At 49.0% G+C, this 21,800-nt stretch overlaps 1 long non-coding RNA gene across 1 annotated transcript in view; it reads right to left on the reverse strand.

Moving 5' to 3' along the window:
- Nucleotides 1–10,158, reverse strand: part of LOC128914159 (uncharacterized) — a 32,127-nt gene extending 21,969 nt beyond the window's left edge. Inside the window, exons 1-3 of the long non-coding RNA XR_008468207.1 lie at nt 10,058–10,158; nt 7,380–7,616; nt 4,257–4,383 (exon numbers count right to left, since the gene is read on the reverse strand). This is a non-coding gene — a long non-coding RNA (uncharacterized LOC128914159). The remainder of the gene's footprint in view (nt 1–4,256; nt 4,384–7,379; nt 7,617–10,057) is intronic.
- Nucleotides 10,159–21,800: the final 11,642 nt, after the last annotated feature.

Below are 21,800 nucleotides of genomic sequence, written 5' to 3' on the forward strand. Positions count from 1 at the left end.
AGGTTTTGGCAGATTGGAGGCAGCAGGGTCCAACCAGCTGCCTCGTGCTGGGTGTTTGTGGAACAGGGTGTTGCTGGCGTGGTTGGCAATGCCACGTCGGAGACTCCCTCCTCCAGCAGCCACCGGGTCTGAAAAGGCAATGCCACAAAGAGAGGGGAACACACGCGCCACAGTCACACACGCAGAAATATTTCCAATAGCCACATTAAGTGGTGGAAACTTCCTCCTGGCAGCAAATGCCCTGCGGACAAAACACGAGCAAACTCAATGCCTCCCCACACCAACGTGCTCATCCTCAAGAAGGTACTTGGCAAAAGCTAATCTAATTTAACTAGAGTTTTGAATCTAGAGCAGATTACTTAAATGTCATTCTATCTGTGTGTGGAAACTCTTATTCAGAAATAAAATTCCCCTGATTGCCTTATACTTAATTCCCTTACAAATTACACACCAGTAAAGTGGCATCTTTCGGCCCTCGTTGTGTTTGCGGGCAGCAGAACGGCGGGAGGGAGACACCACAGCCCCGGGCAGGGCTCGGCTGCGGACAACGGGCTGCTCCTGGATCCGCTCCACAAGCAAACCCCAGGGTTCCCCCAAACAGAGACTGAAAAATGGCTGACTAAGCCAAAGAAAAGCCACATTAGTTCTGCCTAGGAAAGTTTATGCATTAAGTAATCTACGTTAACTGTTAATTGGGACATTTTCCCTCAGTATCCCACCCAGATGGATGATTAGCACCACAAGGCTGCCTGGCTTTTGGTAGGAAACTGATAGACCTATAGATAAGTATTTTGTAAACTTCAGAAAAGCTCAGCAATTTGCATTTTGTTATTTTAAAAAACCCTCCCAGACGTGCAATTTAACACTGCATTCATAAATCTTAGGCACAATTAAGAGGCACATTTAAATCCTGTAGATTAAAAGGGAATGCAGAGAGTACAGCACCGATAAGTCATGCTGCCTCGGTGGCGCTGAGCGCCATTTTGGTAGGAGAAATCATACACCATCTATGCTGCTATAATTGTCCCAGTTGCACCAACAGCTTAAAAACCAGTTCAGATCCCTGGAGCTGAGTGAGTGACACATGGCGGGCGCTGGGTGGCCACAGAGAGGCCATGCCTGGCCATCCCCCCGGCAGGATGGCGCCGGTGTGGCACGGGCCCGGGAGCCGTGGAAAGCCCAGCGCTACGCAGAGGCTGGAGGGAAGCCTGAACCATCCACCATGGAGAACGGAGACACCGGCTGTTAGAGCAAAGCTGTTCTGGTCGGCAGCGACCGGAGCTGCACCATGCGCCTCCCCTGGACTTGCTGCTGCCTTCTCCCTCCCTCGGCCGCCCCACGCCCGGCTGCGGCGCTGCCATGGGCTGAGGGAAGGACAAGCGCCTGGGCAGGGCCCTGCCGCATCCCGGGCTGCCCTGTGCCGCCCAGGGGAGGGAGGAGGGCAGGGTGCTGGGTTCTCCACAGCTCTGGGGCCGGCCATCGCCACCGCAGTCTGGCAGCCCCTACAGCCACCGGAGCTGCCCAGCCCCACAGAGTCACCGCTCCGGCCAGGGCCACCCAGGGCCCACCGGCCTTCCAGTAATGGCGTCATGATTGAGGGGCGATTCACCCAAAGCAACATGAAATCAAGCAGCACGGCCAGCCCTCCTTCACCCGGAGACATCCAGGCAGCTTTGCCGGACTCCCCGGTGGGTCACTCCACAGCCAGCGTCCCATGGGAAGCACTTGGTACTCCCAAGACCCACACACCAACGGAACCCAAGAGCCAGTCCTGCTGCTCAGCAACCACCATCGCGTGATAATTACAAAACAAACTATGCAACAAAATAAATGAGGTTGGTAATTTGTTATTGTTTTACTGCTTCGTAAGTGTGCTGAAGATTGTAAATTGCGTGTTGTATTAAAAATGACAGAAACACATTGGATCCTGCATGAAGAAAGTGATTTTACTAAGTTGTTTGTGCATTTCAGCATCTGCAGGCAGCAATGGGGAGGATGGAAATGGCAATGCAGAGATGCCAAGTAGCTGCACTGCTAGATAACGCGCAGAGACATCAATGGAGCGTGTCCAGAGGAGGGCGACGGAGCTGGTGAGGGGTCTGGAGCACAAGCCTTGTGAGGAGCGGCTGAGGGAGCTGGGGGTGTTCAGCCTGGAGAGAAGGGGGCTGAGGGGAGACCTTCTGGCTCTCTGCAGCTCCCTGAAAGGAGGGGGCAGCCAGGGGGGGTCGGGCTCTTCTCCCAAGGAACAGGCCATGGGACAAGAGGAAACGGCCTCAAGTTGCTCCAGGGGAGGTTTAGGATGGATATTGGGGAAAATTTCTCCACCAAAAGGGTTGTCAAGCCTTGGCCCAGGCTGCCCAGGGCAGTGGTGGAGTCGCCATCCCTGGAGGGATTGAAAAGCCGGGCAGACGTGGTGCTGAGGGACACGGGGTAGTGGTGGCTTTGGCAGTGCTGGGTTGATGGTTGGACTCAATGATCTGAAAGGTCCCTTCCAACCTAGGCGATTCTATGGTTCTATGATAAATCAGATGGGGAAGTGATTATGCGGTGGCAGTGCATTTAGGAGTAGGCAGCACAGGGTTCTGTCCCAAGCTCCGCTGCTGCTCCCAGGGGAGGAACTCCAACTTGCCCTGGAAAGGGCACATCACCTCTCTGGATGCAGCGCGGTACCTGGGCCGAGGGGCACAAGGAGCACACAAAGGGGCAGAGGCTGTTACAGAGCCATCATCTGCCAGGGCACAGCTCGCCCAGCGCCTGCGAAGCAGCAGCCGGAGCACAGTGAAAGTGAACGTAGGAACAACATCCCGGCATGGCGGGAGGGTGCTGGGCCTGAAGAGAGCCACACAAGCAGTAACGATCAAACCAGTGTGGAAAGTAATAAGAGAGGAGCTGTCTGTCAGAAAGAAAAAGATCAGTGGCTCCAGACACTTTTTGTTTATCAAGGTTTGTTCTTCCTAAAGGGCTTTACTTCGGGGCGATCTTGCATTATAAGGTAGGATTACCCTCACTTCCTCAATTCTACCAAGTACAAAGCACTCTTTATGAATTATTGAACTCTTCATTTGCTGTGCGCGCTCTGGGAAATGGCAAGCCTGTGTGTTAAGAGGACAACCTGCCCATTATTCAATTTTCATGTGCTTTATTAACATGGCACATCAAGTGTACACACATCAACAGCACACCGAAAAAAACCTGTTTGCTTTAGACTCAAATATTACGCGAAGCAAAGAAATTATTACAAAGAGGGCTCCCCCCCCATTTGTTAGCAGGTTCAATTATTGTGCCACTTAACCTGACTATTTCAGTGTTCATCTCCTCCTTGCTGCACATGAAAGCTTTATTACCAGCACTATAATCATTTAAAAATAAGCTAAAGCCTTAGACTGCTGCAAAGTTTGGGTTTTAGAGCTTAAGTAGAGGTGCATAGCAAGAACTACTGAATCGGAAGAAAGCTGGCATGTACTGTGCCTGTGTTGGGTACATCACCAACATCATTGCAGGGAACAAATTAAACAACCCTGGTTTTAACTAAAGGCAAAACTACAGATATAGCTCTTCTGATGCCAGCATTAAACAGAGAAGCTCAGCGGTTACCTGTGTCCCTCAGCACTGGGCAGGCAACTTGATAAGACGCTATGGTTCTTTCGTTTGTATTTGCCTCTACCGATCATGCACATCTGAATGGGTAGCAGAATATGCGGCCAAATCTCATTTCTTTCCAGCTATCAAACAGAAATTTTCCAGCACTCCTTGCGTTATTTCCTTGAGAAGCTGGACTGCACTGAAGGCAACCCCTGCAACTATGCTGCAGCAATGGCAGGGGGCTGACAAACACCAGCAGGTGACAGGCGTCACTGCAGGCACTCCACCAGCTGCTTGCAGGTGTCCGAACAGACTCATCAGTCAGGGGCTACGTTTTTATTATCAGATATAGTTTGATAATTACACAAATTGGGTATCAGCAGCTCTTTGCTAACACTGGTTTTGAATGGCCACTACAGCTTGGCTCTACATAAAACAGGCGCATGCAAGAACTTCCTGAAACTCATTAAAGTAGCATCAGGATTTCAATACGATTTTGTGACTTTCTTGCTGTTCTTTGATTTCTTTGATTCTTATAGACCTGATTCTTCCAAACATTTAAACAGGTGCTTAACAAAGTGCATTCAAGGAAAACAATCAGGATGGTGCTGAAGAACACGACTAGTTTTCGACAGGTAGAAACACTGTCGACATACCCAGGATGGCTCACGTACCTCATGTTAATCGTGCCTGTCGGAATCCTGCTGGACGAGTCTGCGCCTAAGAATGCTTCTGGAAAAGGATCTGCTTCAGGAACTGCCTAAGCCTAATGAGGTACTGCAGTCTTTGTTGAAATAAGGCCTACGTAAAATGGATGAAAACTTTATTTTAAATTTGAAAGGGATATGTTTTTAACAAGATATATAACGATGCCATCAGGAGTTAGTAAAACTATTCACATAAAATTATTTGGTATACTTATTCAATCATACTCTTTGTCATTTATCTGTCTTTACATATGTAGAAGAGAAAGATCTACTTATATTTGTCAGATGCTTAGCATTTTGAAAGAGTAACATAATAAGCGAATTGATAAGTAATGAAAGCATTAACTGTCATATAAAGATTATGACTCTGTTGCTCCGTAGTGCAATTAAATTTAATGTTTGTTTCTCTGTCTCTGTGAATAACGATAAGATTTCCCCTGTGAATATCTAAGCAGCTGACAACTGCACTCGGTAGCCAATGCAATTCATTACTAACCATGTCATTAAAACTAAGTTTTGCAATTACCTTAAGTGACCTTAAGTGCTAAGCAAGGAGATACTATTTAGGTGTGATTACCTACGCAATAAACATGCATAAAACTATCCCCAAACCGGGTCACCCATAAAGAAAAGAAAAATAAGAACTCGTTTGAATAATACTGAGATATAAAGACGCATTCATTTTTTTGTTTTGTTTTCTGTGATGGGGCTGTAATACAGGTATGATTACATTCAGGGATATGAATTTATAGTTCTTGTTTCTGGATAAAACAGCCAGGAAGGCATTAATAACAACCGAAGATCAATCAAAATCAGAAGTGCTTCCTGAAAAAAGGGTAATTGAGAAACAGAAAACTTGACACTTACAACAAATAGGTCTTGAGGGAGAGACATTATTTCTGAAATACGTAGACTGTTACCTAATTAAATAGAGGAAAGCATTCTGGTGGCTAGACTCCCAGAACCCTAACATCACAGCTGTTCTTCAGGAGTCCTTATTAGGAACAACAGCAGTATTGTTTGAGAGTAACGTGCATGCTCTTACAGAAGAGCTCAGTAGTATTCAGTAAAATTCACCCTTTCGGAGACAATGAGAATCTCACAGGAGAGCAGAACACTTCAGGACTGCATACCTGGCCGAATCATTTAATGCGGATCGTTTATCTCGCTCACATTGGAATTTTTGTGGAATAACTCACTGTTTTCTCCTATCACTTGACCAACCTCAGTGATGTCTCAGATGACTGGATGAAACAATCAGTCTTCAGGCACCCCATCGTACAAACTAAGTTTTGCTGTCTCATACAATAACACCGTGACAGCCCCAGCTGCAGCTGGGACTAATGAGAAATTGGTGATGCCCTAACAGTAGGAAGAAGCTGAACAGATTTAAGTTGGGTCAGCTATAATTGCACTGGGCTAACCACGGGGATCCTCCTCCCAGGAAAACTGGGGTTTCTGTTGTGCTTCCTGCTGTTGCCACATCCAGCGGACACCAGGTCTCGGCGTGCTGGGTGGCTCTGGAAGCCAGACGGCCATAATGCTATTCCGCTCTGGTCTTCCACATCCAAGTCTCTTGTGTTCCTTTCTATCCATTTTCACCATTATGTGCATCCCTCTTTATCCAGGCCTTACAGCAGCAAACCACCTGGTCGTTCAGAACACAGCTCAGCGCTGCAATGCCTATCGAATTCATTGAACACTTCCTCGATCACGTGAATTCTTGGTGATCTGAACTTATTTAACGTCCCCCGGAGATTCAGTTAGTCAAGGTGGTACAATACATGATATACAGGATGTGACTGATGTTAAATTGACTACAAGATAATTAGATGCTAATGTCACCATTGTATCAGGATGACACGAATGTCACTCTCTAACACATCTCTGTAATTTCTGAGTGACTACGGTGTCACCTTGAAGCTTGTTTAAGGCACTGTGATGGTGGCAGCCATAACATGATGGCAATGTTGCCCCATGCGCAGGGTGTGCCGTTTGGGTGCAGGCAGCCACTACAGTGCCTGTGGCAGAGCACTGTTTCACCGACAGTCTCAAAAAGCCTCCAACCAAAGCAAAGCTGACAACAGAAATGAACCGAAATAACTTCCCTCGCTCTCAGCTCAGCTCCCACCTGAACTGCTCCCTCACGTGCACTCACACACTTGGAAACACACTGTTTTCTCCCGTCTCTGAGGCTTTGATCCGGCAAACCTGAGTTAATGACCACGGCCCATGCGATATGCAGAAGCTACATGAAGAGTAGGCAGATTCTGGTGGCTTTTCTCTTCTTTTCTTTTCTGTCTCCTCAGCCCTGGAGGAGCACGCTGACTGACGCCAGCCGGGACACACGAATGCAGCCTTCGGGGGGTGACCTTGGACGATGCCTCGCGTCCCCACCGGCACACATCCCCGGGGTAAGTGCTGGGCCAGGCGGGAGCTCGCCCAAAGCGCTGGGGTCCGCTGCACCACGCCAGCTCGTGGCTCTGCAGACCTGGCCATCGCTAACGCCCGTGTGCCAGCAACACGCCAGCCACCAGCAGAGATGCTGAGGGAAAGAATTAGGAAAGAAATCCTCTGAATGCACTACTTTGGAAGAATGAGTTAAGAGAAGTCGGGGAAATCCTTATTTTTTGGGGAATTTGAAGAAGAATATTTTTGACCAAGAAATTGAAGGATTTTGGGGGGGAGGGAGGAAAGAAGCTGCTCAAGGACCACCAACAAAACAAGCGGTACATACCATGTTGAATGTTTTGATGGATTAACATAAACAGAGCTGCATTTCACAAAACTGCACTTGGCACTTCTCTCCTGTCCCCTCCCGCTGCCCACCCCCTCCTGCCCGGCCCCTTCTCCCCAGCCCTGCGGGAGCATCCTTGGGTGGACCTATTTGAATCCCAGGACATGAAGTCTGGCCTTGAACATATTAATGAATGTGTAACTGAAGAACGAGGGCACGATCTGAGATATCTTCCTACAATGCTTATTTAAAAGCCAAACAAGCACAGAAACAGAGCATGCCATAGCCATAAAGAAAGAAGATCACAATGCTTTATGTTGAAATATCGAGAAAGAAATAAGAAACTGCCCTACCTGATGCAGCCAGGTCTATGCAACTCTGCCTCCGAGGTTTGTTTCCTGAGCTGTCTCCAGGCCAGGCACCTGGACATTTTCCAGGGTGTATTCCGGTGACAGTTCCTCGCCGAGGAGCCCTCCGCTCGGGGAACACCATCCGCTCACGCCCGCAGGTCCGTCTCCACTGACTGCAGGAGCTCAAGTACCGGCCCCGGCCGGGAGGGAAACAGGGAATGCCCAGAGAGCAAAAGAAACCTGGTGTGACAGAGGAGAGGTTGTTCACAAGGAATTCCACACCGTCGGGAAGAACTTCACGTGGATAATTACATCTCTGACTCCTCAGTGTCAGGGAAGCGTTTGTGACAAAAGAAATGGCTCTGTGTTTAAAGGCGGTAATAAAAGCCTTCCAATGGCCTCTGCAGCGCCAGGACCGAGCACTGGCTTCCTTCCGTTCCAGGCAATATAATGAGAGGGTAAACCAGAGTTCAGCACCCACCATGCACACATCTCTTCTGCTTTTATGAGATTTGATATGTAAAAACTATTCTCTTCTGTACCACAAAACAGAATTTATTTTAATCTCAGTTGGATCTTATCAGACGTGCTGTACCTATCAGCTCTTTGACACAAAAATCAAAGAAAACACTCAAAATAAAAGGAGAGACATAAAATGAAAAAGGAAGAAGATATCTATAAAAATACCATGAACTTTAAATGCACAAATGTACTTCAGAACCCCCAATTTTTTTAAAAAAGTAGTTGCAGCCAGATGTCCAATTCAGAACAAAGACGAGCAGAGTAGCCCCACCTGCCTACAACAAAACTGCTCCTACCTAGCCCGGCCTTGCACTTCACTGAGAAGTCAGTATCGGCCTCTGCATTTTAACTGTACTCTGAAAACTTTCTTCGTGAGGGGGCACTTACAAGTGCAGACAATCCATGGCCTAATAAATACATTTGCCTGTGGTTTGTGAGAGCCAGGCACGTACATCTCAAGCTCAAATGCCTTGTACTGGGAACTCTATGGAAAACCCAAAATTGAAAGTTAAGCTCACGAGGCACCAAATTATTGAATACAGGCTGGCAAGAAAATTAACTCCTTTTCTTGGCAGCCGTGCCGCACGGGCAGCCAGGTGGTGGCTGCGGCGGGGGGCCAGGGCCCCCGGCGGCAGTGGCCAGGGCAGGGCAGTGTCCCCCGGGCAGGGAGGCACCATCCGGCGAGGACGAGCCCCTGGACCACCGTGAGGCCAGCGGGGCCGAGCGGCCACCAGCCGCTCCCGCCTGGGTCTGGGAGACAAAAACCGGCTGGATCCTCCACATCTGCCAGCTCCTGTTTAACACCCCAACTCCGAGGGACGTGTCCCGTGCCAGTGAACAGCATTTCTCCACGCAGGTGACCGCCTGGGTGTATAATGGCCCCTTTATATTCATTCGCAGTCGCAGCTTTTGAGCGCTGGGCATGTTCAGAGCCTTGACACTAAAACATGCAGAGCGGTGCATTAAGGCATCAAAAAGGGTAACTTAAAAGTCATTGCCATGGCTACGTGACAACTTATTTTGCAGTATAATATGTTTTATGAAATATGTATGATCCTATTTAATATATACCATTTGTTTTTAGCATTTCATTTCTGATAATAGCCTTTTAATGATAATCATGGTCTTTTAATGATTGTAATAATTAGACTCCTATAAATCAACATGTTTTATGTTAAATACGCTGAAATCCTTTAAAAATATTTATTTTCCCCTGCACTTTAGGAGCTGTTTTGCTCTCTTGCAGTGTCTGGAATCTGTTCCGAGCTGCATTCAAAAGTCTTCTGAGCCTCATTTCCTTCCCCGGCTGTGAAGGGCTCCTCAAACCTATTTCTTCTTTCCTTAGGGATGTGACAAAGAGGGCAAAATCAAGCATCCATTGCTTGCATCTAAGATGCCATCAATCACATTCTTCATCTTTTTATTAACCAGAAACCATTACAGGACTAAATCTCGGCAATGAACTTGTAAACAAAGAGCTCAGAAGAAGAACAACAAAACACTTAAGAAATACTGTATCCAGTCAGCTAACGACGTCGCCTCTTCCCAGGTGTCAATACAACCGATAGTATTTCTTTATAGACTTCACTGTCTTTCCTTTAGAGCTAATATTAGTGAGCTAAGTAGCTTATAACTTTCCCATTCTTTGAAAAACCCACATCCTTTCAGTCTTTCTTGTTAAAAAATATTGACAGCTTTCAGTAAGGTAATATATCCAGAAGGGAAATCTCATAATTCATTTGATCTTGCAGTGCCCCATATTACACAGGAAGGTTTAATTATACATCTAACAGTTACTCACCCATTTTGACACAGTTTCATTAGACTTTTATTAAAGACAGGGCTAGGAGAAGAGAGAATTATTTGTAATTCTTTTTCCTTTTTTTAAAGGGAATGGTAGCTGCTGTGAAAGCATTTCCATATGTCTTCCCTGTGGCCGCAGGGACGCACCAGGCAGCTCTCCCCTCTCGGTCACGCAAGAGCAAGAGGAACAAGAGGAATTTTTTTTTTAATAAATAGGAGGTTCACCAAAAAGTGTGAAATGGGCTTGACTGGGACTGTGCACGGATTTGGGTCACGTTCAGGGTCTAATTTCATCAGAAGATAAACATCAGCATTTGGCTGAGCTGAGGTCATTTCCCACCCACCCGGCTTCCTACCTGTTTTTGAAAGCAGGTGCTTGATTATCTTCAAAATTTCCATCCTTCTTTCAAGGTTACTTTGGCTTAGCCAAGAGCTTCCAAAGACCTTTGGAAAAGACCTAGATGAACAGAGCATATCACGGTTAAAATCTCATTTTCTCAGGAGCCCCGTTTACGGAAATGAATGCGCGGAGCCACCCTCCCAAACCCCGGGTGCTTAAAGAAGTGCCTCAGGGCGTGAAGGCTGCTGGGCTGCACCTCTGGGCTGCGCCTCAGCCAGTCTCGTACCAACAGGTTCAATATCCCTCGGGATTCGTGGGAAAAGCACAGGACCTCTGGTGTGGGCTTCAACTGTGACTGGAACACACTGGAAACCGGTTAACAGAGGAAGAGATAAGCCGTGTTATCCTGTTGGTTGGCTGGGTGACCACCTAACACCTCACGTAGTGAATAACGAGGAGGAGGGGTCTGACTGCGGCTTGTGCTGCAGACACGGAGCAGCCGACACGCTGAGCCCCTGGCGAGGTGCAGACCACGCACTAAAGCCCCAGCCCCGCAGCAGCGTCCCGAGGAGAGACACAGAAAACCTACACTACCTCCCGCTCCCAAGCTGTTGCTGCCTGTGCTGAGGGTAGCGATGCTCCACAGCAATTTTGGTGGCAATTAATGGGCAGCGCTTCAGTTTCCAAGCAGAGGTCTCTCAACATTTTCTGTAGCCAGAAACAAAGGGACCCTGAAGGGAGAAAAACGGATTTTCAAGGTGCTAGCAAGAACCCCAGGATAAACAAATGCCATCAAGTGACAGTTTGGCCCGCGGCTTTCATGCATCTCTCTGCTGAAGTTTTGTTTCTGCAGCCTCATCAGAGCAGCAATGGGACTGACTCACCAGCACCCGCGTCTCTGCGCTGCTGCTGCCCCCGCGTTCAGCTGCACGCCCCTGCGTACACCCATCACCGCTGACCGCGTTACACACTGGCACGGAAACCCCCAGCCCTACCCTGGCTGCAGCGAGCCCACCCAGCTTTCAGGGTAGTTGTATCTGGAGCAGACAACACTAAACCGCACGCCCAACAGCGCGGTGCCAGGCCGGCTCTGAGACCATCACGCCTCGCAGGGAGCGGAGCTCAGCTGCAGCCGTGACACACCGCACAGCACTGCCCCGTGACAGCCCGGCTGGAACAGCCAGCCTGGGTTTAAATCACGTTACACCAAGTGGCACAAGCACTGGGACAGCTTTATCTGGGTGTCGGCTCCACAGCTCTGCTGGAGCAGTGCTTTCTCAGACGTTTTTTGGTGGTGTAAAGGCAGTGCCTCTGGCAAGGCATGGCGGAAGAGGGGAGTACCTGCCGCCGGCCAACGACCGCGCCTGAGAAATCAGCCGGTCTCTCAAGGGGAGGACGAGCACTGCCAGGATGCAGCCTGTCGCACTGCTGTGGCTGGAGCAGCAGCTGCCCGCGCTGTGCCCTGTGTCTCCTCTGCTGCCCGTGCCCCAGCATGGCAGAGCCTGCCCTGCACACCCAGGGCAGCAGGATGACCGAGGGACGGAAGCAGCGTCTCTGCCTGGCCTGAAAATGGCACACGTGGTAGATGTATGAATCCATGATCACGCATCCACAGATATTTTAACATTTTCAATGAAGAAAACTCAGTTTAAGCAATAATTATAGCAGATCCCCTCTCTATAGTAACAATAGAAAGAGAATATTATCACCACTGCTTGTGGCAACAACTTGAACAAATACGGGTTAGAGGGGAAAAAAATAATTAGAATGAGATATGCATGCCTGACTCTGAAAGAAAGATTGTTTATGCCTAATACATTAGAGAAATTGCTCAAGAAGGGTTCAGCGAGAGGCTGGCTTATCTGTCCCGTACAGCGCGCCGCACGCTGGCTCCACGGGCTGCAGAAGCCCAACGGGCAGGAACCGGCTCCGGCAGCCCGCGGAGCCCTGGCAGCACGAGGGCAACATCCCCTGCAGACAGGTGTGTAAAATACACCTCACAGCTTTATCTTAAGCGGCTCTTGGGAAGAACAGAGCTGGAGAAGAGCAGGACCCTCACCCAGCCCTGCGCCCGCCTCAGGAGGATGGCTCCATGCTGCTCCCCATCAGCAGCAATGAAAGGCGGTGGGGCTTACCCGGAGACAACCTTATGTCCTGCACTCTCGCGCTGCCCGTGGGCACACCAGGCCACTCAACACCGGCTTTTAGCTGCGCAATGGACTGCTCGTTTCATTCTGTTCCTACAGAGGTAAGTGGGCAGAACGCGCTGAAACACCTGGGGCTCCTTCCAGGAACAGAGACATCGGGACGGCAGCAGCAGGGCCTCAGACCAGGGGGAAGGCAGCTGGTGTGCTGTGTGCACAGGCATGCGTACCTACATACATGGACGTATATAATATATTACGTATTTGTTTAGGCGTGCATTGGTATGTTTCATACACGTATGAGATTTCCCAAAGCCCCTCCAGCCAGCAGGGAACCCTCCTGCCCCGAGCTGTACCCAAGGATGGATGAAGATGAAAAAGGGTAACTGCACTGGCTGGCCCTTGGTGGCATCTGTGGTACCCACACCGCGGCTGGGCTTAAAGCCAGCGTGGGAGGAACGGGCGACTCCAGAGCTGTCCTGCTTTGAGGTAAAACAGAACCAATTTTCTGTTCAGTTATTTTGCTTTTTAGCTGTTCTGCTTTACCTCAAACCAGGACAATAGCACAGTTCACTGCCATCCCCCATCAAGTCTCCTGGTCTGAAGGTCCTGCTTTAGTAGTCTTGAATTCCATCAGTGGATTTTAAGAAAACATTAAACCATAATTCTCTGCTTAATATACAAGAGAGTCAAAAGCCTCTACAACCACAGCCACCACACAGCCAGGGTAAACACCTTGACTCTTTTCATTAAACAAACCCACAATGTAGACATTTACTGGTCTAAGTGCTAGCGAAAACTTGTAGCTCTTTGAGAAATGTCATGAAAATGTTGAGATTTATTTGGGCTGTGCTGCTCACAGAATACCAATAATATAGGGAGGAACGCGAGTTCATGGAACCTGAATAGAGAAAAGCCAGTTATATCACCCAAAACCACTCACCCTTGCGCAGAGTTCATCATTCGTGTCTCCAATGCAGTAACAAACACACAGAGGAGATGGTTGTGGATAACAAACCAGGCTCAAAGGCAGGACATCGAGCCCCTGGTTCTGCTGGAGACTTGGGAAGCTACTGCGACTCCTGCTCTGCAGGCCCAGCCCGCTGCTCTCGCGGGAAACCACCTACTGCCTGCAGAAGAGCGGGATGTCCTGGGGTCTCGCTCCCCACGCGTGAGCAGGGCATGACGATACTTCCCCGGTTCACCGAAGTACACAGCATTCCTGCAGAAACAGAGCCCCGCGCTGTGTCAGAGGCTATTTTTTATGTTTATATACTCAGTGATGCACAGCATAGGGTTGTGGGGGTTTTGCAACAGGAGAAAACAAGGGGACTCATCTAGTTCTCTGGGTATCTGCCAAAAGCTATAAAATAAAAACAAACGATAAAGACACAAGCTGCTTCTACCTCCCCAGGCCAGGTATTAACCAGCCACAGTATATCAACCCTAACCATCGCATCCTGCCAACACAAACATTTCTCCCTGCCTTGTTTCTCCTTCCTCAAAATCTGAGCAAGCTCACGTGCCCTGCAAGCACAACTCCAGGGCCAGGAAGGCAGAGTAGTTTGGAGCAACAGGACAGCTGGGCAGCGCAGGGATGAACTCGCACACATGGGAGTTTGCAGAGTAAGCGAGTCACCTCGCTCCAAGAGCCATGCCGTCACCTGTGCGTGGTGGCACCTTCCCATCAGCAACGTGCCGGAGATCCAGCAGGGGCAGCTCAGCTTGGACACCCACGTCCCGACCAACGCAGGTGACCTCTGCTGCCAGCACCCACCGGTATCAAACCAAGCCCACACCTGGGTACCTCGGTAGCTTTCCTGTAGCCTCAAAAGTCAGAGTCGCTGCCAGGCAGCAGCATGAAGCATGGTGTTTTGAAGGAGCCTCTCATAAAAGTAGCTGTCAATCAGCCCATTCTGCAGGCAGCGCTGATCAGCCACAGAAACAGAAGAAAAACTCTTTTCTTTCCCTCTTTTCTTCTATCTTTGAAGGAAAAAGTGCCCAAAAGGCACGAGTGCAACCAATAGCAGAATAATGTGTTAATAATAAATAAGTGAACAGAAACAAAAGCCATGTATTAAAGAAAAAAAGTATAGTATTGAAAAGGGAAAAGGAAAGTGCTGGCAATAAACAGAAAATAGGAATATTGAAAGTACTGCCAAGAGTAGTACAAAATAATCATTCATGTCTTCCTGCATTAGCATCACTTTTCAGGGAGTGTACCTAGAGAATGCAAAGCACACAAGGTTTTGTTACAAATCCCCTCATTTCCATACCAGTACGAAGCTACAAGGCTGACCTCTGCGGGGTCAGAGTCCCCCAGCGATGCGCGGCATCTCCCCGCAGCAGGGAACGCGCGGCATCTCCCCGCAGCAGAGGATGCACGGCATCTCCCCGCAACAGGGAACGCGCGGCATCTCCCCGCAACAGGGAACGCGCGGCATCTCCCCGCAGCAGAGGATGCACGGCATCTCCCCGCAACAGGGAACGCGCGGCATCTCCCCGCAACAGGGAACGCGCGGCATCTCCCCACAGCAGGGAACGCGCGGCATCTCCCCGCAACAGGGAACGCACGGCATCTCCCCGCAACAGGGAACGCGCGGCATCTCCCCACAGCAGGGAACGCACAGCGCTTGGTGCAGCAGCACAAGAGGCGAGATCCTTGGGTGGATTTCAACAGCACTGCAACACAGACTTTATAGTAAAAAATAAAAAATTCTCAAGGTGCGTTTGATCTTAGGGAACTGGAATCAAACCCTGGCTGCAGCATTGCGTTTAGCCTAGACCATGGGTCATAGGCCTCCATTTTCCTGCGGGAAAACCAGCCCCACAGCCGTGTCTTCCTCCTGTGTGTTTCAGGCCCCAAAAATAGCTTACAGTCAGAAACAGAGACCTTGTTCCACTTACGGCACACTTCACTGAATTTTCTCTATTGAGCTCCCACAGTCTGCGTCTCAACAGCAATTTCTAGAAGGATTTATTAACATTAGGACCAATAGTTATCAAATATTCAATAATTATATCAAAAACAGATACTTCTAAACAACATTGTAAAGAATATATTTTGGAGTTCTGTAAGCATTTCCTTCACACCTTCTAAAGATTTTCCTTTTTTAAATTTTTTCTTAAATAAAGACTGAATATATGCTGCCATCTACTGGAAAGCGTAACTTGATCAAGGAAAATTTGAATGTTTTTCCCCAAAAACCTTCACAGGGCATCAACTTTACTTCCCTACAGTTGCTCTGCCTAGCGCTGTTGATTAAGCATAAGTAGAAGCTAAATTTAAAACAGTGAAGAATAAACTAAAATGGTAAACCCTCAATGATTTGTTCGCCCTGTCCTGGGAGCAAAACTCACTGCAGAGGCTGTTACTGCACCTTCTGCAAGTTTTTACTTGTCGCTATTGAGGACAAATGGGCCAATTACCTTTTTTTCCTGGAATACACATGGAGCTTTTGGTAAGTGCGGAGCTTGGTGGGATTCACGTGCTCCCGCCTGTGATGCTCCTGCCAGCCTGCTCACGGAGGAAAAACACGGAGACGGGTTTCAAAGCGCTGCTTGATGCCCGGTATGAATCTCAGCCGAGCCTCCTCCCTGCCGGACGGATGCTCCTCACACCACTCCTCGTGCCAGCAGAGGGTCAGTCCCTGCCCTTCGGCCTCCACCTCCTCCTCCTCTGCAGTGGGGTGGCCGCGGTGCCCCCCAGCAGCCCCGTGGAGGGGGTGAGCCCAGGGGCCACCGGGCTCCATGGGCACAGCTCCGTCCCCAGCCCTGCACATGCCCTTCACGAGATGGAGCCCCTCTGCTGTGGGGACAGGCTGAGAGAGCTGGGGGGGTTCAGCCTGGAGAAGAGAAGGCGCCGGGGAGACCTTCCAGCCCCTGCCAGGCCCTAAAGGGGCTCCAGGAAAGCTGGGGAGGGACTCTGGAGCAGGGACGGGAGCCATGGGACGAGGGGGAAGGGTTTTACACTGCAAGAGGGGAGACTGAGATGAGATGTGAGGCAGAAATTGTTGGCTGTGAGGGCGGTGAGCCCCTGGCCCAGGTTGCCCAGAGAAGCTGTGGCTGCCCCATCCCTGGAGGGGTTCAAGGCCAGGTTGGACGGGGCTTGGAGCAACCTGGGCTGGTGGGAGGTGTCCCTGCCCAGGGCAGGGGGTGGCACCGGGTGGGCTTTAAGGTCCCTTCCCACCCAAACAGAATCACAGATTCACAGAATCTTAGTGGTTGGAAGGGACCTCTGAGATCATCGAGTCCAACCACAAAAAAAAAAAAAAAAACCAAAAACCCACCCACCTACTAAACTCCACACCCACAACCCCACACACAACACCCCACCACAAACAATAATCTTGGGCACTAGAGCATGCCCTGAAGAGCCATGTCTACACGTTTCTTAAATACCTCCAGGGATGGTGACTCCACCACCTCCCTGGGCAGGCCGTTCCAGGGCCTGACCACTCTTTCAGTAAAGTAATTCTTCCTAATATCTAATCTAAATCTCCCTTGCCGCAGCTTCATACCATTTCCTCTGGTCCTGTCGTTATTCCCTTGGGAGAAGAGGCCAACCCCTGCCTCTCTACAGTTTCCTTTCAGGTAGGTCTGAGGTCTCCCCTCAGCCTCCTCTTCTCCAAACTAAACATGCCCAGCTCCCTCAGCCTCTCCTCATAGGACTTGTTCTCCAGACCCCTCACCAGCTTGGTGGCTCTCCTTCCATCCTGTGATTCTGTGATTCCCAACGCGGCAGTGGCAGCTGCAGAGAGCACACGGGATTTGGGCAGCGCTCATCAGCTCCGCCGCTTACAGCAGGGGGGAAAACAAACAATGGCTGTTTTGGCAGGTTTTGGTAGGGCACATCCCAAACGCCTATCATCCTCTTCAAGTGAGACCTCCAACACTCTTGTCTTCCTAAATATGGTCTCTCAAATTCTTACTGTCGTCTCAGGAGACTCACACTATTCTTCTGCAATCCCAGTTATTACCATACTAGTGAACCAGTGAAAAACGGTTGTTTCTCCGTTTTTTCTTTTGGGTTTTTTCCCAGGTTAGAAGAGGCTGTAGCTGCCAATACAACAGGACGCCAAGCAGGAGCAGTGACACAAATGACAGCTGACGCACAGGAGTCTCCTCACTCAGACCCAGTTGCCTGGTAGGACACGTCCCATCCCGTCCCTCCTGACCCACGGGGGGATCTCTCAGGTATCCCCAGGGAGAGCTGGTGCCCCCCCCAGCCACGGCCGTGCTGGAGGGACGCCCCCCCCTGCAGCACCCACCCCGGCTTTCCCATTAAGGCAATGCAGCTTTTTTGACGCTAGCTAAAAGTTCTAAACTAGAACTAGGGAACATATGGAGGACAGGAAAGACATGGCAAAATGGTCTAGAAGCAAGCATTAGAAAAAACACAAGGTATTATGTCAGTAAGTTCTTACAGAAATAAGAGCTGTCTGCGCGTTCATCTGCAAACTCAGTGTATCTGGTAAAGGACAGCACTGGGAAGAAACAAAATAATCTCTGTCAAATAAATTCGGGAAGGAAACAATAGCGGATGAGGTACAAAGATGGGAAACTACAAAAGGAAGTAAAAAGTCCTTCACTTAAACAGTCACTGCTGAGTAACCACAGCTACGTGATTATCGAGGTTAGTCAGGTAAAAGTATCAGATTTTGAAGGAATCTGGGAACGTTAAGCATACAGCCCAACCGGAAGGGGCACCACGAGAGCAGTAAATAGCAAAGTAATGGCCATGCCCAACAGGAGAAACGCTAAGAGGGTCTCAGCTGTGGGGTGCGCAGAGGGAGAACACTGACCAGCCTAACTCAACACACGGGGATTAGGACCAGTAGCAAAGGAATTTCAAAGCAAGTGTTTAGGAACAAATCCTCTTGTGCCGAAGAGGAGCAACAGGCAGAGAAAGAATATGGACTAATGAAAGCAAGGTCTTGGCACACATTTGCCCTAACACTATTTAAAAAGGGAATTATCTTTGCAGCGTTGGACAGCTTGAACAAACTAGGCATCATTTAGCTTTAAAATATCGTTACCAGGTAACTTGCTTTACCGAAAAGATGAAAAGCAACTGTTGTCTGAACAATTCGAGGAACAGTATGACCAAGGAAACTGCCACAAGCAAAGTACAGTGATGAATTTTCTCCAAACACGGCCGACTCCGGGTGAACCCACCTCCTTCCTTTCTGCCGGTGAGCAGTGACGGTGGGTCTGCAGCGGAGCAGGCACCGGCACCAGCGCGACACGAGCAGCACGGCAAGGGGAAGCCACCACTGCGGAAGACAAGAGGCGGCACCGAACCCTTGGTTTCCAGAAACCCCGTTATGCAAAGTCTGTGTTCAAAGCCGCGCTGCTCTCACCAGCTGGCCACCCCGCGCTGCCCCAGGGTCCCCATTGCCCGCACTCCTGCCGGGGTGGAGCAGTCTCCTGGGCTAGAAACTCTCCCCCAGCTGGGTGGCGAAGGATGGTCCTGTCTGGGAGCCAGCAAAGGATGCTCCCATCTGAGGAGGGGATGACTGCGCTGACGGCACTCACAGTCCCGCTGCCAGTTTGCCCCAATCCGCCTGCCACCGAGGCAGAGCGAGGGCTCACGGGGTGAAAATGGCACATCCAGGGCAAAACAACGCTTGCGGTCAGACATGACCGAGAGGCAATGGAGGACCAAGAGGCAGCGGCGAGGCTCTGGCAGAGGCGGGACGGGGCAGTGCCGGGGCGCAGGTGACAGCCCGGAGGCGGCTGGACGTGCCCCACGGCGCTGGGCTGGGAACCCCCCCGAGAGCCCCCGCAGCCGCTGGACCTGCTCATCCCCCGCCCCAGCTCGACCCCCCGCGCCCAGCGGAGAGACGCGCCGCACCGCCGGCCAGCTCGCCTGCGCCAGCGGAACGGGGATGGCAGCCCCACTCCTAATCTAACAGACAGCTTAGCTTTACACTCATTTATATAGCTATGTAAGGTGAGACTTTTTTGTTGGGTTTTCAATTTATTACAGGTATTAATATATATTTAATTTAAACATATTGCCTCGTGGGACTCATTAGCAGTTTAACAAAATGCCTGGGTAAAAATACTCAGCAGATAAAAAGACAGAATTTTAAAATATTGTATGCCTACAAAAATAATCTAGATGAATGATGAAGGGTGTCAGAGAATTGCTCGACCACATCAAACAATGAAAACACTCTTGGAGATGGGCTATTTAAATATTAAATAAATACCTGGAATTTCTGTAAATGCTGAACAGGAGATATGATGGAATGTTATTTTTCCTAATCTGTTCATACTGTAATTACGGACTCTATACTCCAGCTAAAAAGATCATTTATCTTATGCTGAGTATTTCAATTGCTTTTTCTCCAATAAATTACAGATATTACCTTCAACTGGTAACTCAAGCACAGCAAAGAAGTTTCAGGCACAGCTGATGTGCCTGTAAAATATTTAACATTTGGCTAACATATAACTTTTATAAAACATATTATCTCTATTTTTGTGAAAGCTTTTTCTAACCAATTTATGTACTGCTAAAAAAGAACTGATTCTACCCCATAAGACTAATTTTGGGGAAAAAAAGCAATTTGCAGGCAAATATTTTGAACTGTATTCCCTCTTTTTATAACATCACCGGTGGTGTTAATACTAATACCAGTACATCTAAGTTGGTTTTCCATGATTTGCCGTGGGGCCGAGAGGAGGGTTTCTGTAGCGTGGCCACCAACACCCATGGGATGTATTTCCACGGTGACACAGGCACACAAATAACATGCAAAATAAACCCGAAGCATCAGTAATTGCACATACGAACACAGCGAGGGGACCTAGTCGCAGCAGCAGACGGGTGGGTGACGGTGGCCAGGAGAAAGGCCGGGTGGCAGAAGCGGCAGCGTGCCCACCCCCGGGCACTGCCAGCCCCGCAGCCCGCTGCCCCGGCAGTGCCTCCCGTACCGTGCAGTACTAAACGTCTCATTCCACGTACTTCTTTTAGCCATGTAAACATCGAACGCCACACCATTCAACCCGACATACCAGGTATTTACTGGTCTGGGTGGGATTACAGAAAAATCTGAGCTAAATCAGAGACTACAGTGTGGTGGTTAATGTTTTAATATTTTCTAGCCGGGTAAATATGAACAGTGGGTCTAGTATTAGAGTTCTGCAGTTTCTGAGAACGAGGGCATTTTCATTGTGTCTATATGAGAGCTCACTTCAAATTATAAAAGTGACATATAAATATTCAGAGTTTGAGCAGGTTTCATCCAAGGCATCAGAGTGACTACGCATGTTCCGCTGGAAGCACAGCACACTGCCTCTCATCCTGCAAATGGGGGAAAGTTATTCCTGCTAGAGAAACACAATTTGATAGGATTTGGGTTTAGTCTGACGGTGTGGAATAATCACGCTCATTTTAATGATGATATTATACTCCGGTACCACGGTTAGTGAAGCAATACGTCTGTTCAGGGCTCAAGCCAGCCGTGGGGGAAACCCGAGCAAAGGGCTCTCTCCTCAGCGCTGCAGCCTGGCTGCATTCAGAATCAGACCCGCCGACATCTGTGACAACAATAAGCATTTCCCAATTTGCTGATTTTGCAGCTAGAAAGAGACTATTACAATTATCTGCTCTGACCTTCTAGATAACATAACCGATTTTCCAATGAAGCCCGTAATTTCTGGCTGACCAGTGCGGAGCGCTCCAGCCAACTTGACTCAGTGAGCTCAAGAGATGGACCACATCTCAGTGAGCTGTGCCTGCGGCGAGCCCGGCTGTTAGAGACCTGCAACGTACTCCTTCTCCAAACCTGCCTGTGGCATCAGCTTCCAGCCCCAGAGGAAAGTCTCCCGAAGGTTCTCACAGAGCAGGATCTCACCAGCTCCTCACCGTCCTCCAGGCACACAAGCCAAACCCAGCTTCTGCCATCAACTCACATGTCTCTCTCTAACTGATTTATCTTCTGCAACACCGTCATTGTTTCTTATTCCGCCTAGCCTGAAGAATAAACAGCTTAAGGGGAGTGAGCAGCACTCGATTATGTTTTGTGCATCATTTATTAATTTACTATTCATCAGAAGAGTAAATCAAAAGCACAGTTGATGGGCCTTGGTGACACGGAGGTCATAAATCAAGGCATCAGTGACACAGCGGTAACTGACTTCATCCTACAGGACTTTTACAAACACTAATGAAACAGAGAATGGAAATGGATTCTCTCAGGTCCAACAAATATGGAACTTTGTATTTATTTTAAAGTAAATTTTCAGAGCAAATGGCAACCCGTGAAGTGCCTTTGAAAAGAATACTTGTAAATAAAAAGATAAAAAAGCAATTTCTGGGTGTAGAGTAAAACTGCATTGGGCAATTTACTTTTACCATTCCTTTAAAAAAATTAACCCTTCTGGTTCTAGATCATATCCTAACTGAACCAGGATATATTCCAAAATGCACAGTGACATGCTTGATTCATTTTGTTCATCCCCAAAATGGCTTAAGTCAGGAAACACTTACAGTTTGGCACCACTGATTGCAATTCAGCGTTCGATTTAAGGATGCACCGTGCAACACGCAAACAGGCTGAAGTGCCTGTGTCTAACCTACGCGAGGTACTACCAAGCAAGTGC

Source organism: Rissa tridactyla, chromosome 8 (assembly GCF_028500815.1).
Source record: "Rissa tridactyla isolate bRisTri1 chromosome 8, bRisTri1.patW.cur.20221130, whole genome shotgun sequence".
Taxonomy (NCBI): Eukaryota; Metazoa; Chordata; class Aves; order Charadriiformes; family Laridae; genus Rissa; species Rissa tridactyla.